General features: G+C 40.5%; 1 protein-coding gene across 1 annotated transcript in view; it reads left to right on the forward strand.

Moving 5' to 3' along the window:
• Positions 1–14,045, forward strand: part of RPS6KA2 (ribosomal protein S6 kinase A2) — a 321,508-nt gene that overhangs the window by 21,952 nt on the left and 285,511 nt on the right. The window lies entirely within an intron of this gene.

The raw sequence follows: 14,045 nt of genomic DNA on the forward strand, positions 1-14,045 counted from the left end.
GTAGAATTCAAGAGTTAGGCATGCTGTTTATGGAGAGTCAGATAACTGCAGATCCAGGCATCCAAATCTGTCTGTATGTTGCATATGGCAAGTTATTGTAACCAAAAATTTCTCCAAGACTGAAATGAACAATTCTATTGTTTTTCTTTGTTTCTGAAACATTTTGTTTTTATATATGGTAACATAAACAGTATACTAAATCTGTTGGAAGTGGAAGTAAAAGAGCTTTCCCTGACTTCTCCAATTAGTACAAGAAAACTGGATATGGGAGTCCAGGATCAGCTTTCCTCACTGCTTGAAGACATGGAAAGGGAATCAGTCACCTGGGGACTGAGTTTCTTGCAGGTGTGGAGTGCTTTTTGCTGCCGGGATGCAGTTCAGCATGTGTGAATTAACACAAATGTTCAGAGACTGAAGGAATGGTACCAGCTGTATATAAAGATGTTTTGATGCATACACTTAAGTATTTTTTTTCCCTCTGATCTTCTGACTAATTTGAAGAATAAGGCTGAAGCAGCTTCAACATAAAAGCAGCCTAAACCTTAGAGGCTTGGGTGCTCATAGGAGAAACTGGATCGGAATTATTTTCATCATGGGTTGCTGTGACATAATACAGAATTTCACAGGGCTACCAGACTTAGTGTTGTGATAGGTAGGTGTGACTTTTGCTTAAGCAAAGCAGAGATTTAATTTTGATTTTTGAGTATTAGCCTGATGAGCTGGATTCAGACATGTTCTTAGGCCAATGAGCAATTTAACATAACCTGACACCTAGAAACATCCATAGGCAAAGGGGCCAGCTGAAACAAAGTCTGTTGGGTACCTCTGCCTGTGGTACGGGAAGCGATGCCTCTCCTGTCCTGTGTCAATACCAGTCATTAACTTCTTATGTGATTTTTTTTTTTGGGGGGGTGGGGTGGGGGGTAGGGTGTGTGTGTGGAGCAGATATACATAATACATACCTTCTGTCTTTTATTTGAATACATGACACTTTTGTAAAACATACACCAAAATACTTTCGGATAACATGATGTACTCTTCTTACAAGGTGCTGCTGTCTAGCTGGTTGTGATCTTTCTTCAGCTGTGGGACAGAAAGGTTCAGTACCAGGAGTAGATAAGGGGTGGCAGCATGAGTTTAAGCTAATGACTCTGTACTCAGTGTTCAAAGACCCTAACCCATGCTACTTCAGATGTATTGCTATATTTTCTTGAAATAGCTAGGCTGAAGCTAGCAAATAAACAGCAGCCACATCTTCTAAGTGCAGTGTGGACATGCTTGCAGCCAGTTGCCATGGGGACAAAGATAAATCTCATTTTAAAGAATTGAGCTGAAAACTCCCATATGCCAAGGCTGCATGACCTGTAAGTAAGCAATTATGCAGCAGTTTCCTCTTAAGGATGCTGAGGTTGAGAGAGTTGATTAATCCCTAGCTTGTTCCTAGGGAAGCAACATTTACTATCACACTGATAGTACATCCCCAGTAGTAACTTTTGAATACTATGGCCATCTTCAGTCAGACTTGAAGGGGGGGGGGGGGGGGGGGGGCACTTAGACCTCTGTTCTCTAAGGTTTTGTGAAAATTGACAGATGAATAGAGGTGAGAGACTCAAAGCAGTGCCCTTACCAAGGGAAGGAGAAGCAGAACTGTACTTGGCTACAAGCCAGCACTGTTCAATGAGATAAGCAGGTGAGGAAAACTGTAGGCAACATCCCTGTCCAAAAAGGCAAGAGGAAGAAAGGGATCTGAGGTACCGTAGCCATGACTCTGTTGAGAAACAGGCTCTGTTAATTCTGCTACTTGAAGAAGAGCTTTACTTTTCCTTCTAGGAAACTTCATGTTCCCAAAAAGAAGGGTGGAAGTCTGCCAGCTTCTTTGTTTCCCTACAGAAACCAGATTGTGCTTATTGCAGCTACGTGTGGACTTGTGGGGTTTTTTTAACCTTTCTTTGATGCAGCTACAAGACTAGCTCAGCTTTGAGAAAGAATACATTTATAAGGATAAAACACGTGGATTCTTAATTGTTGTCTGCGAGAACAAAAAGCAGCCTTTATTCTTGTTGCTGGAGCGCTGTGCGGAAGGGAGCCCTGCCTGCCCCGCGGTCCCGCGGGCGCTGCTGACACCTAGCGCGGGCTCCGCAGAGCGGAGCAGCCGGCTGCAGCAGCTCCTGCAAAGGTCAGTAAACTTACTTTAAGCTTAAGATGTCGCAAAGATTTTGATCTTTAACAAGTTCTCAGTTCAAGCATCAGATAGCTTGCTTGCATGCCTCGCTCATCTTCCTAGCAGCGCTGTTGCTGCAGCAAGCAGCATAACCTCGGGAGCCTGGTATTTTGGAAAGTGTGGTCCCTTGTTACTTGTGGTGACTTCCTCCACCAGCTGGCTTAGTTTAGGCCATCAAATTAATAGTTTCATATTACGTAAGGCAGACACCCTGTTTTCCACAGATGTAACTGCCCCAGTTACGTTACTGTCACTTTGGGTATTGATAATGATGCCTGCACTACTGAGACTAACACAACACTCTGCCTTTTTCATTAGTGATAACTGAGTGTCATCTTGAAGGGAAGAAAGCAGGTCTTGGAGAGCTGAAACAAACCCAAAAAGCCAGGTGAAACTTAACCATGGTGATTAAGTATTTCTAGTTTTGAAGTTAAGCTATTGCAGAGCTTCCAGATAAACTTTGTATGTCTGTATTTTAAGCTGTATTGTGTCTTGTATCCTTATACTCTATATACTCTAATAACTGGATGTGATGTAAGTCTGTTGCGGATGACAGTACTGAAGTGCATTTTGGAGAGTAAGTGTCATAGCTGTAATTGTTTACTTCATTTTAGCAAGTCTTCATCTTAATTTTCTGTACAACCATGCCCCAGCCACATTCTGAAAGGAACATCTCCTGCTGTCCCAATCCTGCCCCCAAAACAAATGACAACCTGCAATTCTGCCATTTCTGCCACAGATTGAGTTCAATCTAACTTGGGAGCAGCTTCTGCTTTGAGCATGAGGTTGGTCTAGATGACCTCTAGAGGTTGCTTGCAGCCTAAATGATTCTAAGAATCAAGATTTTTGGTTTCTGTATTCCCCTTGTTCTGGCTTTAAAGAGTGAGGAAGGGTTCATTCTGTATTTCTCGTTAAATCATAGTCTACCATTTGAATAGAAGGTACAAGAGAAGTGCGGGTTGTTTCTTAAATGAATAAATAATGACATTGTCAGCTCTTGCACGGTGTTGGGAATGCTGTCACAGGCATATAGCAGTGTTGCAGGCAACAGTAACTGTGGTGCAGCATATAGGATCGGACAGGGAGACTGGCACTAGGTAACCTGGGTACAGTTCTGACAGCTCTTCTGGCACGGCTGGGATGCTATTTGGGATGCTGTACCCAGCTGGGTGACAGGTATTAGTCCCATTGTCATAGAGCTCAGTTCAGGCCAATCTAAAGCAAGGCTGCAATGAGGCATTTTGATATTTGTGGTATATGCATCCATCTTGGTCTGAAATTACTTACTTTCATCTATTCCATCTTTTAAGCCTGTCGCTTGGATCTGCAGCACCTTATTTTAAGCAGCAACAGCAGTGCCACAAAGGGTATGTCATTATGATGGCGTTGTCGTTGTCATCTTCATGTTTGTTTCATTTGAAGAAAGTCATTAGCGGGGAGGCAGTTCTCACCTTCTCTCCTTGGCGCGGCTACCTCTGCCAACAAGCCCACTCAGCGGTACAAGAGCCTGGAGTTGCAGTGCATAGCTACAACCTGTAACTGGAGCAATGGGATTGTTCTGGGATGATGAGAAAGCTTGCTGAGCCTGCACTAACTTTGTCCAGCAGTAGAGGTCTGTCTTGTTTGGAAGAAGGATTTTTATCAGTTAAGAATGAATTGTTACCAGAGAACTTCAGTAGCTCTACAGTCATGTTAGGGTGGGGTTTTCTTTCTGTTTCTTTGAATATGATTTTTTTTTTTTTTAAATAAAAGATGGTCTGAAAGTGCTGCATGCAGTTCGGTGAATCACACTTGCCAGTGGCTGGGAAATACTGGCAGTCACAGAACTGGTATGAGAAGCTGTAACTGGAAGCTTAAGCCTGTACCCCCTTCCCTAGCTCCAGTAGTTGAGAACAAGCTGGAAACCATGCCAGATTTTTGGAAACGTGGCTACTCAATAGGACAAACCTCGGATGGGAAGTGAGCCTGTTCTTGTCTTGAAGCTTTCAAGTCAGAACTGAATTCCTTTCCAGAAAAGGCTTTAGCCAAACCCTAGTTATTTGGCTTCAGATAGGCATAAGTGGATGAAAGGTCATGGCTAGAAAGGAAATGTTATAGATTATTATAGTTTGGGGGTTTTTCCTAATGTTAATTCACAAAACTACAAAGCTTCTGCCAGAATTTTTCTTTCAGCCCAAATCAGCTCTAAGTATTCCCCATACCCAGTTATCTGGCAGATCTATGAAGCAGAGGAACTGTGTAGGGTCTAGAAATTGTTTTACAAGCCCCTAAGAAGCACAGGTCTCTGTTATAGGTTTTCTGTGTTACTTAAGACTCAAACCTCATCTAGTTCTGGCATTGTTATCTATTAAAGTATGTGATCTTTCTTTCTTTAACCCCTTAGTTGTACTGTCTTGGTATGATATTTCCCTTTAAGGTGTGATGCTATATTGCAATGAGCTATTGGAAACTTATTTTTTCATTTTGTTAAAGTTGAATGATCTCAGACCAAACACAGAATCTGCCATTTGAGTCAAAACTATGATAGATCCTGCTAATTATCTTGCAAGTAAAACATCATACAACTTGGCTAACTACACAGTGTACAGATGTTCTTGTTGCCTCCATCCAAACTTAATGCATGTTTGCTGCTAATCAATATAGATTTTGAAATCCTGATTCCACTTTCCTTCTTAATTTTGCAGATAAGAATTTGTGAATTTCTTCTCTAGCATTGTGGCCATGACATTGAACTGGTTTCTCACATTAAAGAGCAATTTGTGAAAAGTTCTTTGGGTACTTGGCCGTACAGAAATTGAGAGGTAAACACAGTGTGAAATTCTGTATAAATGAATTGGATACCTGAAAATAAACTAAGCTTAGCTGAAGGTTACTGGCTTTTTCCTTTTCAGTGTGAATACAGTCCTGCATTAGCAAATTCTTAATCAAAGAGATCTTGCAGTTGCCTAAATCAAACTGCAGCTTATGTTATTGCTGTCTTCCTGACTTTGGTTGAACTGTATCTTGTAAATATAACCTCAGAATAATCCAGTGTTGATGGTGTTTCTGCTGCCTTATTGCTTTTAAAATTCTGGACCCGCCCACTACCCCTGAAAGATGAAATGCCTAGGAGAAACCCAATTTTCCAAGCATGAATCCTCTTGTGCATTGTTATCAGTTGACTCTGTTTATTTGGTAGGGTTTGTTTTACTGTCAGTTATGATCCCCTGCCAAAATTACTGGAATTATAACAGAATATAATTGCCCTACTTTACATGGGATAATGAGATGATAACAAAGGTGATGGGAAGTATGTTTTATTTATGAGCAAAGAACTTATATGTTGTCGCAATAACGTTACATTCTGCTTTCACATTTTTGGTATATCCACATAATGTCACAACAGAAGAATAATGACATCTTTCATCAGAAGATGAAAAAACACTGAAGGTGAATAGAAAAATACTTAAAAAAAATCAGTAATGTAGCTATTATGAGAAATCTTTCAAAATCCTTAACAGTATATATCTACTTTTATATATATATAATCTCTCTATGTATATATACCTAACAGGTATAGCCCATTGTGCCCACTATTGTGTCACTGTGTGTACCTGTGGGAGGTGCAGAACACAGGCTTTGGCACATCAAGCCTGTTTCTGCTTGTGAAGTGCACAGGAGGTACCGCAGGCAGGGGACAAGTGAATAGGCTGGAAGAGCAGAGCTGTGCTGCGGGGCTGACTGTTCTCATTTGGAACCCTGTGTTCAGTTCCAGCCATTTCACCTTTGAAAAAGCAGAGTGAAACATGGCTATTAAGAGCAAATGGTTGGTCGAAAATTATTAGAGGAAGGGAGAGATATTTATGAGGAGATAGGAAGAATATGAAACAGCTTTAGTTAAAGTTGAAACAAGTAGGAGACGGTTCTTCTGGTTTGTGTGTTTTGCTCTTGTGTAGAGGTGAGGGTCAAGCAATTTTAAACTTGTTTCCTATATGTACGTCTAAAATGTGGAAGAATTACAGAACTAAAATGCAGATAGATTCAAGTAAATGCTAGTAAATTAAGAGAATAGAACTAAGTATGTATTTTGTCCTAAGGGAAAGATGTGAAACATTTGCGGTTGTTGGTTCCCTGTATTTCACTGAAGCTGTGTATTACTTCTGTTTCTATATCCTGTATAGCCATAAGCAGGGTGTAAAGGTCACCAATTATAATACATTGTTTTTGTAATTCTGAAAATGTATGCTCTTACATCATCTGTAATCTTAGAGTGATTAGACTGTCCAAAAAATTATGGCAGAGACACACACTTGCTAGAGCGCTCTAGATACATGCTGAGATGTAAGTCTGAATGAGACATTCACTCTGGGCAATAGACTTTCCTGGTTCACTGTGCCAAGGAATTACCCACAACATGAATTCATCTTTACAATTATTATCGCAGTAAGAACAGTATATGGTATAAAAGCTTATCCTTTTTCATACCAATGTAACAACCTGGATTATTGACTTGGAATTACTCTGCCAATTGTAAAGGTCAGAAGTTAAGAATTGGTGTTCAAAATCTGACCTTCCACAGCTGTTAAGTGTTAGGTTTTAGGCCAATAATAACTTACTGATATGGTATATTTCCAGTATATCTCTAAGTTACATAAAGACACAAAAGAACAGCCCAAAGCACAGAAAGTCCATGCAACTCCAGTTTGCAGCCAGAGCTGAATGATCAGTTACTCCTCCTGCAGCAGTCTTGCTTATTTTTGTGCAGTGACTTAACATTCAGAAGTGCCTTCCTGAATATAGCCTTTTTTGGTTTAACTTTTTTTTTTATTCCCACCTTCCTCTGCCCTTCCCTTCAGGACACTGTAAAATTTATGCCTAAAACTTAAATTTGAAAGCAGATGCATTTGTGCCAAGCACTGTCTGTGCTTAGAGCCGTGCTTTGAGTGCATCCCTCCACATGCATCTGTGTCTATGAGGTCAGAATAAGTGCACTACTGGGAAGGTGCCGATTTGACCTTGTACTTCTAACATTATTTTTTCCAGGTGCTTCTAACACAGCTCTTGCTTTGGGTTTTGGAATGGCTGTCTTTTTCATAAAAATAAGTAAATAAAAAAACTAATGAAAGAGCTGAAGCCTCTTCCTAAGATAAATAAAAGGAAATGTCAAAGCTCCAATGCATCTTGCAGATTAGGTTCTTGTTTTCCAGGCAGTCCTAGCAGTCAGCTACAATTGCAATGAAAACAGTAGCTCATAAGAAAAGTCCATGATGCGTAAAACTCAAGTCCAAAAAAACCCCCAGTTTGCTTAAGTAGTCCTTGCTCACAAGTGGTGTTATAGATAGAAAGCTTTCTCTGTGATCAGAGCTTGAGCATCCGGTGTTGGTCTCCTTTGACACGAGTATTGCCTGTTGGCATGTTCTCCCGTCCATCATAATGATAGTGGTTCATTTCTGCCTTGTAAAAATGCTGGATTTAACCTTCTTTTTATTGCTGGAAAACTGGGTCTATCTGTAACATTATGACGGAAATTAACTATTGGGGTTCCCCAAATTGTAACTTAACTCTACTTGTGGATAAAAGTAAACGCTTGAAATAGCTGTTAAGTTGCTGGTTCTGTTGTCTTTCAAAGAAATCCTTATCTAGAGAGAGATATATCATACTGAATACTGATCTTAAAATTTAAAAAAGGAACTCAGAAAAGTCAGAGTTAAAAAAAATGTAAATCAACCAACACCCCAAAACCCTGTTGGTCAAGGGACTATTGTGTCCTCTGCATTTTTTCCAATGCAAAGAGTTAGTCAGCTTACTAGGGTCTGGTACTTGCCTAGCAGACATGATGCATCGCAGTCTTGATAAGACTTCTTATTTCGCAGAACCATGCTGTTGTGTGACACCTCAGAGATGGGTCAGCAGGAGAGCAGAGCCTGCCAAGAGCATATCTAAGCTTCAGATCCAGCAGCTTCCCTTGGGGTGCTGCTGGTTGGATTCTTCAGAGCTCAGCGATCTGTGCGCAGCCTTGTCTGGAAAGCATAGCTGTTTATTGTTATGCCCCTGTGGCAGCTGGACCTTTGTTACAGCCTTGTCAGTGTGGGTGAGGAGTGAAATTTCCTTAAAATGTTGGCTGTTTCTGTGATGTTCTTCCTGTGTGTGTGCTTCATTGTCTTTGGGTCTCATTTCTGCTCAAAGTCAGTTCTTTAAACTTTAGCTGCAAGTATCTGCAAGGTATGTACTTCTTGGAAATTAAACTTCTTTGAAAGTTTGTTAGGCATGTGATCTGGCCCATCAGTGACTTCCATGAGGGTCCTTCTCTGGAGCAACCTTGACTTGCACCGGACCTCTACAAAGGAGCCCTCATTTCAGTTTCAGGGTTGAAAAGTCAGGATGCAGTTAAGGCTGAGCTGTCACAGCATGGCAGCTGGCAGTGTCCTGCTGCTGGGATCACACCAGAGCTTCATGAGCTATGGTACGATCACATTTTTTGACAAGACTTCATTGGTTTTGGCGTATTTGAAAGCATAGAGCTTCATTTAGAGGAAGAGTTCTCTGGCTCTTCTACAAGAGTCGTCTTTCATGAGAACAACTTAGCTGGGGCACCGAATTAGGTTTCCAAGTGTAAGACACTTCCACTCTACAGTGTTACTGGATAGCTACGGAACGTGTGCTGGCATTTGTGAAATAAGAGCCAGTTACTACATTAGAATACACTGAAAATATTGTCAGAAATTGTAATTTCCTTTGTTTTCACCAATGAGTGCAGTAGGAATTGCAGAGTAAAATGAGTTGCCCCTCTTTGCCTTCCAAACTTGTGTATAAGCCTTGACTATGTTAGGAATGAGGTAGAGTCATCGCGTGTTTTAAGTAATGTGAGTTTTGCAACCGGTATGCAGCGTGAAGCCCTAAACTCAAGCTTAGTTAAAAGCAGGCCAACGTTTCAGCATGAATTTGAATCATAATGCACCTCTTGAGGATAACATACGTTTTGTATTCTGAGAGGAAAAAAAAAATAAATTATTGTGAGTTTGTGTGAAGTCTCCTGAAAAGCTCTTGGCTGTTGGAAAGATTTGCAGATGGCTATATTAAGCATCTTCTTTCACTAGCTACTGTGTACTGATGTTGCTTAAAAAGGCATGTAAATAGAAATCGGCTTGAGAGTGACTTGCATTAATCATACAAATTTAGAGAAACAACACAGAGCTGTTTTACCCTCACAAAACTCTGTAATAAAGAGGGGAAAGAAATCTGCATCGAACCTTGATCACTGTGTCCAGATTCACAGTAGAACATGGCGTGAATCCCTTGAAACCTTGGCCATAAGACTCCTTAAGCTTCGGGGTATAACGAGTTTCAAAAATAAAACAGGCTTCTCTTAAAGTTGTTCTCATTTCCCGTTAAGGTATTTCTACACCTAGAACTTCTCCAGCTGTGATGTAGCAGTGTTTCTCTCTCTCTCTTTTTTTTTTTTTTTTTTTTTTTTTTTTTTTTTTGTGGCAGAGATTTCTGATAAAAAGGTGATGCAGTCATTTCTTGATTGAGGGCATCTCAAAGGGTAACTTGGGGTCTTTAGGGCATTAGGAAGATAAAGCAGGTTCTGTGGAGAAGCTTATTTTCTTGCTTTTATTGCAGTAGTCCTTGGTATCAGTCTCCCAGAAAACTGCCTTTGTCGTAGGTGTTTGGGAAGGTGTGAGGGGATGGGGATTCACGTGAGAGTTGTTCTAAGAGCTTGAGCGGGGTCTGCCAGGCAGTGATGATCGCTAATTGGAACAGGAGGGAAAAATCACAGCAAATGACTGCAGTGGGTGCTTCCAAGCCCAAACTGCTGAGGATTTTGGCATTGGTTTCTTTGGAAGGGGAGTGGAGTTCTATTTTCCAAAGTCGATGCTTTTGATTAGCTGCCACTTACTAAGTGCTATCCAGAAAACAGGCAGTGCCCCCTGCGTTTGGCTTCCTCCTTTCTCCCTCAAGGTGGCTCTTGAGGAGCTGGAATTGGTATATGAGGACAGAAGAGGAAAAGAAAAAGGTGTCTCATACCTCTAGCCTTTTGAGGAGTAGGAAGGGAGAGAAAAAATATCTGGTTTTCTGCAACTCAAGTTTCCTGACCAAGTATACTTAGTTTGCATCTGTTTGTTGGGTATTTTATAAGTACCTGTTCTGAAAAATAGCCTGAAAACACAGTCTCGTGCTGCAATCTTTCTGGATCTAAGTTATTAATGACCTGTAAGAAAACAATATCGGTTCTGCTGCTGTGCAGCCCCCCCCCATTATCTTGACTAGATTTGCACTAACCAGTTGTCTCGAGCATAAGATAAATATTTTTTGCACTGTAAAGGAAAGAATTCACTCCTCTGTGTATTAACCTCAAATAATTGAGGGGGGGGGGATCTTTAACAAGACTTCTGTTTTGTTTTTTCGCGTATGTAGATCAACAGCACCACAAGCAAAGACCTTTGTGCCCCAATGGCAGCACGTGTGTCAGCAGCTGCCACGCTGCCCCTGCTATGAGTTTGCTGGTAGAGCTGCAAGAAATGGGATTTGAGTCCTAAAGCAGCAATTTTTGTTGCTGCTGTCATGGCTGGGTCTGGTAGACAGACATCAAGGAAAATCCCTCTCCTTGCTCATGAGAGCCTTGTGTCAGGAACTGGGTTTCTGCACGTTGGATGGGAAGCATGTGGTGATGGTGGAGCTGGTAGCCCTTCCCTTTGTGAATCAGGGCCCGAGCGTGTGTTCTCAGTGTAGATGTGCAGCATTAGGGTTACCCGGAGTTGCACGTTAGAAGCTGCAGCTCTTAAAGATAACACACACTGTTTAGAGTGTCCAACTTAAGATTAAGAAATTATTTTGGAGGGTCCCATTTCTAAACACAAACAAATAGTGCTGGATTTGATCCAATGTTTACTAATTTATTGACTGATTTTTGCAGGGGGTCAGCTAACCAGGGAAGAAACTGGTGTGTGTTAAGCAATCCTCCTAGTATTTTGTAAGTTTGTGATTTTGTAAATCAAAACAGGAGGTAAAGTGGAGAACTGTCAGCTACAGGGACTGATGTTTGGTTAGAATAACTTATAAAATAGTTTAATATTACTTTTTCAAATTGTGCTTCCTCTTACACTTCCTTTTACTCATCTGAATTAAAGCAGGAAGGTGTTTTATCTTCAGATTCGAGTTAACAAGGAAATTAGAAAGGTAATTTAAATAGGCATAGAAAAGGATATGTCTAATACCACCTACTTCATATTGATCTCTTTAATATTGGTTCCAGTGAACAGTAACACTATACTTAAAGAAAAATCTGAGCTATGTTTGTCTTTAATATTAAATACTGTAATAGATGCTATATATGCAAAACTAAGTGCAGCCATAGAGTACTTATTCCTTTTTTCAGTCTTGCAAACTGTGCTTATGGCTAGCTAGCTCCTCTTGGGATGCTAATGCCATCTTTTCCATGAGAGTTAGTATTAGATGGGAGAAGGCCTGCTAAGAACTGTGTAGTTGATGATAAATACAAAAAATACTTCATTAAAAAAATGTGGCGTTTCTTCTGTTGGTTAGGTCAGAAAGATGAGATAAGCATACGTCAATGAATGAAGCATCTTTCATTTAAGTTGCCCAAGCAAAACCCATGTAGCACAAAACAGCACACAGACTTGAAAAGCAGCAGTGCCCAAATGTGAAGATGTTATGTGGAGTTTGGAGGACTTGTTTGTTTGTTAAAAGCTGCGTTTAGCTGGAAGAACTATGAATAAGTGGAGACTGTATGTGTTGGGTCTGACTGTCACATTTAACAAAAAGCAATTACCTACCATAGTAACAGTGACAGAGTTCAGAATTTATTCATGCATACATAAATACCTAACAATAATGTTAAGGTTTCTTTAGTCCTCAATGTGTTTTTTTCCCCTTGATTTAAAAACAAGAAAAAAACCCAACAACCAAACTCAGAAATTTAGATTTATAGCTGAAAGTCTACCTTGACCTTTTCTGTAATGCATCTATTTCCAAAAACTGGTGATGTGTTAGAGGGTATGAAAGAATGTCTTTATGGTACTTCCAGATTAAATCTAATTATTTAACTTGAGCTACACTTTAAAGAACTAGGTGAACTTAGAGGCTGGAATGATGACACATTATCTTGAAGGAAGTCTTCTGAAATTTTTAAGACTCTCTTTAAAGTATTTTTATTTGTGTATATAGAGGAAAACCTTGCATCCTTTATAGAGGTGAGTGCAGAAACAGAAATGCAGCCAAATAATTACAGTATGAAGAACTGAAATTCTAAATCAATACTGTTTGACTTTAAGCTTCTAGGTGGAAGTTGAGATACTGAGAAATGATGCAAATCCTGGTGAACTGGAGTAAGAGTTGTGAGATTGAAATGAGAAGTAACATGCTTCTTGGTAATGCATACCCCAAAATGTCAGGGTTTTTAACTGTATAGTTTGAAGGGCTCCAAGTTTCCAAACCGAGCCTGCCCTTTTATAGCAGAAACTATTGAGAAGGACGGTAGGGTTGCAATTTATATTCCTGCTGCATTTGTACAGGTGGCTTTTATGGTGTCTTCACCATCCTATTTTTACAAGTAGTTTGGATTCTTCTCCACCTTACGTGGTACATGATGAGACTTTTATAAGAAATGTTCTTTCTTGTCTTTTATCAAAATTACACCCAAAGGCCTCAAGTGTATAACTCCCCAAAGAAATTGCCTGTCTCAGTACTTGGCTTCCCCATTTGCCAGTTTTGGAACCATTTCTTGAAATGGCAATGCAATTCTTCACCATTAGGGTGAACATCTGATGGCCAGAATATTTTCTGAATACTTTCACCAGGTCTACCGCTTACCTTCAGCTGTTGATTTATTTCAGTGGCTGTCCTAGGTCTCTTTTTTTTTTTTTGTGCTTTGACACAGCTTGCGCTTTGGTTCTGTGGCATCGTCAATGTGCCTTTTTGATAGGAATGGAGTTTCCCATTGGTGTGTAGTGCCATCTGTTCTCAGAGTTTGGTTCTGCATTTTGCTGCAGCTGTGGTTTGCCTGTTATGTTTGGCCCATCCTTACATACAACCTCTGCAGCGAAGTGTGCACTTAACTTCAAACTTCTGGTTTCCTTCGTTTGCCCTAGACCTTGCTACTTGCTGGAGGTTGAGTATGTGTGTGTCTATAGGAGTGGAACTTTGCAGTGAAACTTAAGAGTGTGGTAGTTGTGTCTGAAGAATTAAGCAGCAAGAGGGCAGAGGAACAAACATGGATCTTTACAGTGAGGGGATGATGCATATGGTAGAAAAGGTGGAGAAGGACTATTACAGATTTGAGGGTGTGGGATTTTTCAGCTGCAGCTTGTGTGAAACGATATTTCTAGTATAAAAACAAGAGGTGGAGATTTGGGAGTGACTGACACTGTTTTGAAGACACTCCCCTCATAATACATTTCTGTGTATCCTCGCACCTGCTGGTTCTTCAAGCGCTACAGTACTGGTCAGGGAGGTAGTTTGATGAAGTGATTTTTAAACTGATTAAACTAGCTGCTTCAGTATGTGTTCCATTCTTAAACAGGGATTATCCCTTTGGCATAAGTGGGAGAACACACTGTGTTTCAGAACAGGTTGTCCTACGGCACCTTGCTGGCTTAGGACACCAGGCCCAGGAGGTGCAGCATCACTGGTGTGCTGCTGAGCCTTTGTCCTTCCAAACCTGGAGCTGGACTTTGCTTGCAAATTCCCAAAGGGAAGGCAGCGATGCCCGTGATCTCTGGTTCCTATGGCATTGAATCAAACTCAGCATTGGTACACTCTATAAATACCTCTATGTGTATCTGTATATAGCATCTTTGTGTGTAATCTCTTTCTTCATAGAGAT

The sequence above is a fragment of the Falco biarmicus genome, chromosome 6 (genome assembly GCF_023638135.1).
Source record: "Falco biarmicus isolate bFalBia1 chromosome 6, bFalBia1.pri, whole genome shotgun sequence".
In the NCBI taxonomy this organism is placed as follows: domain Eukaryota; kingdom Metazoa; phylum Chordata; class Aves; order Falconiformes; family Falconidae; genus Falco; species Falco biarmicus.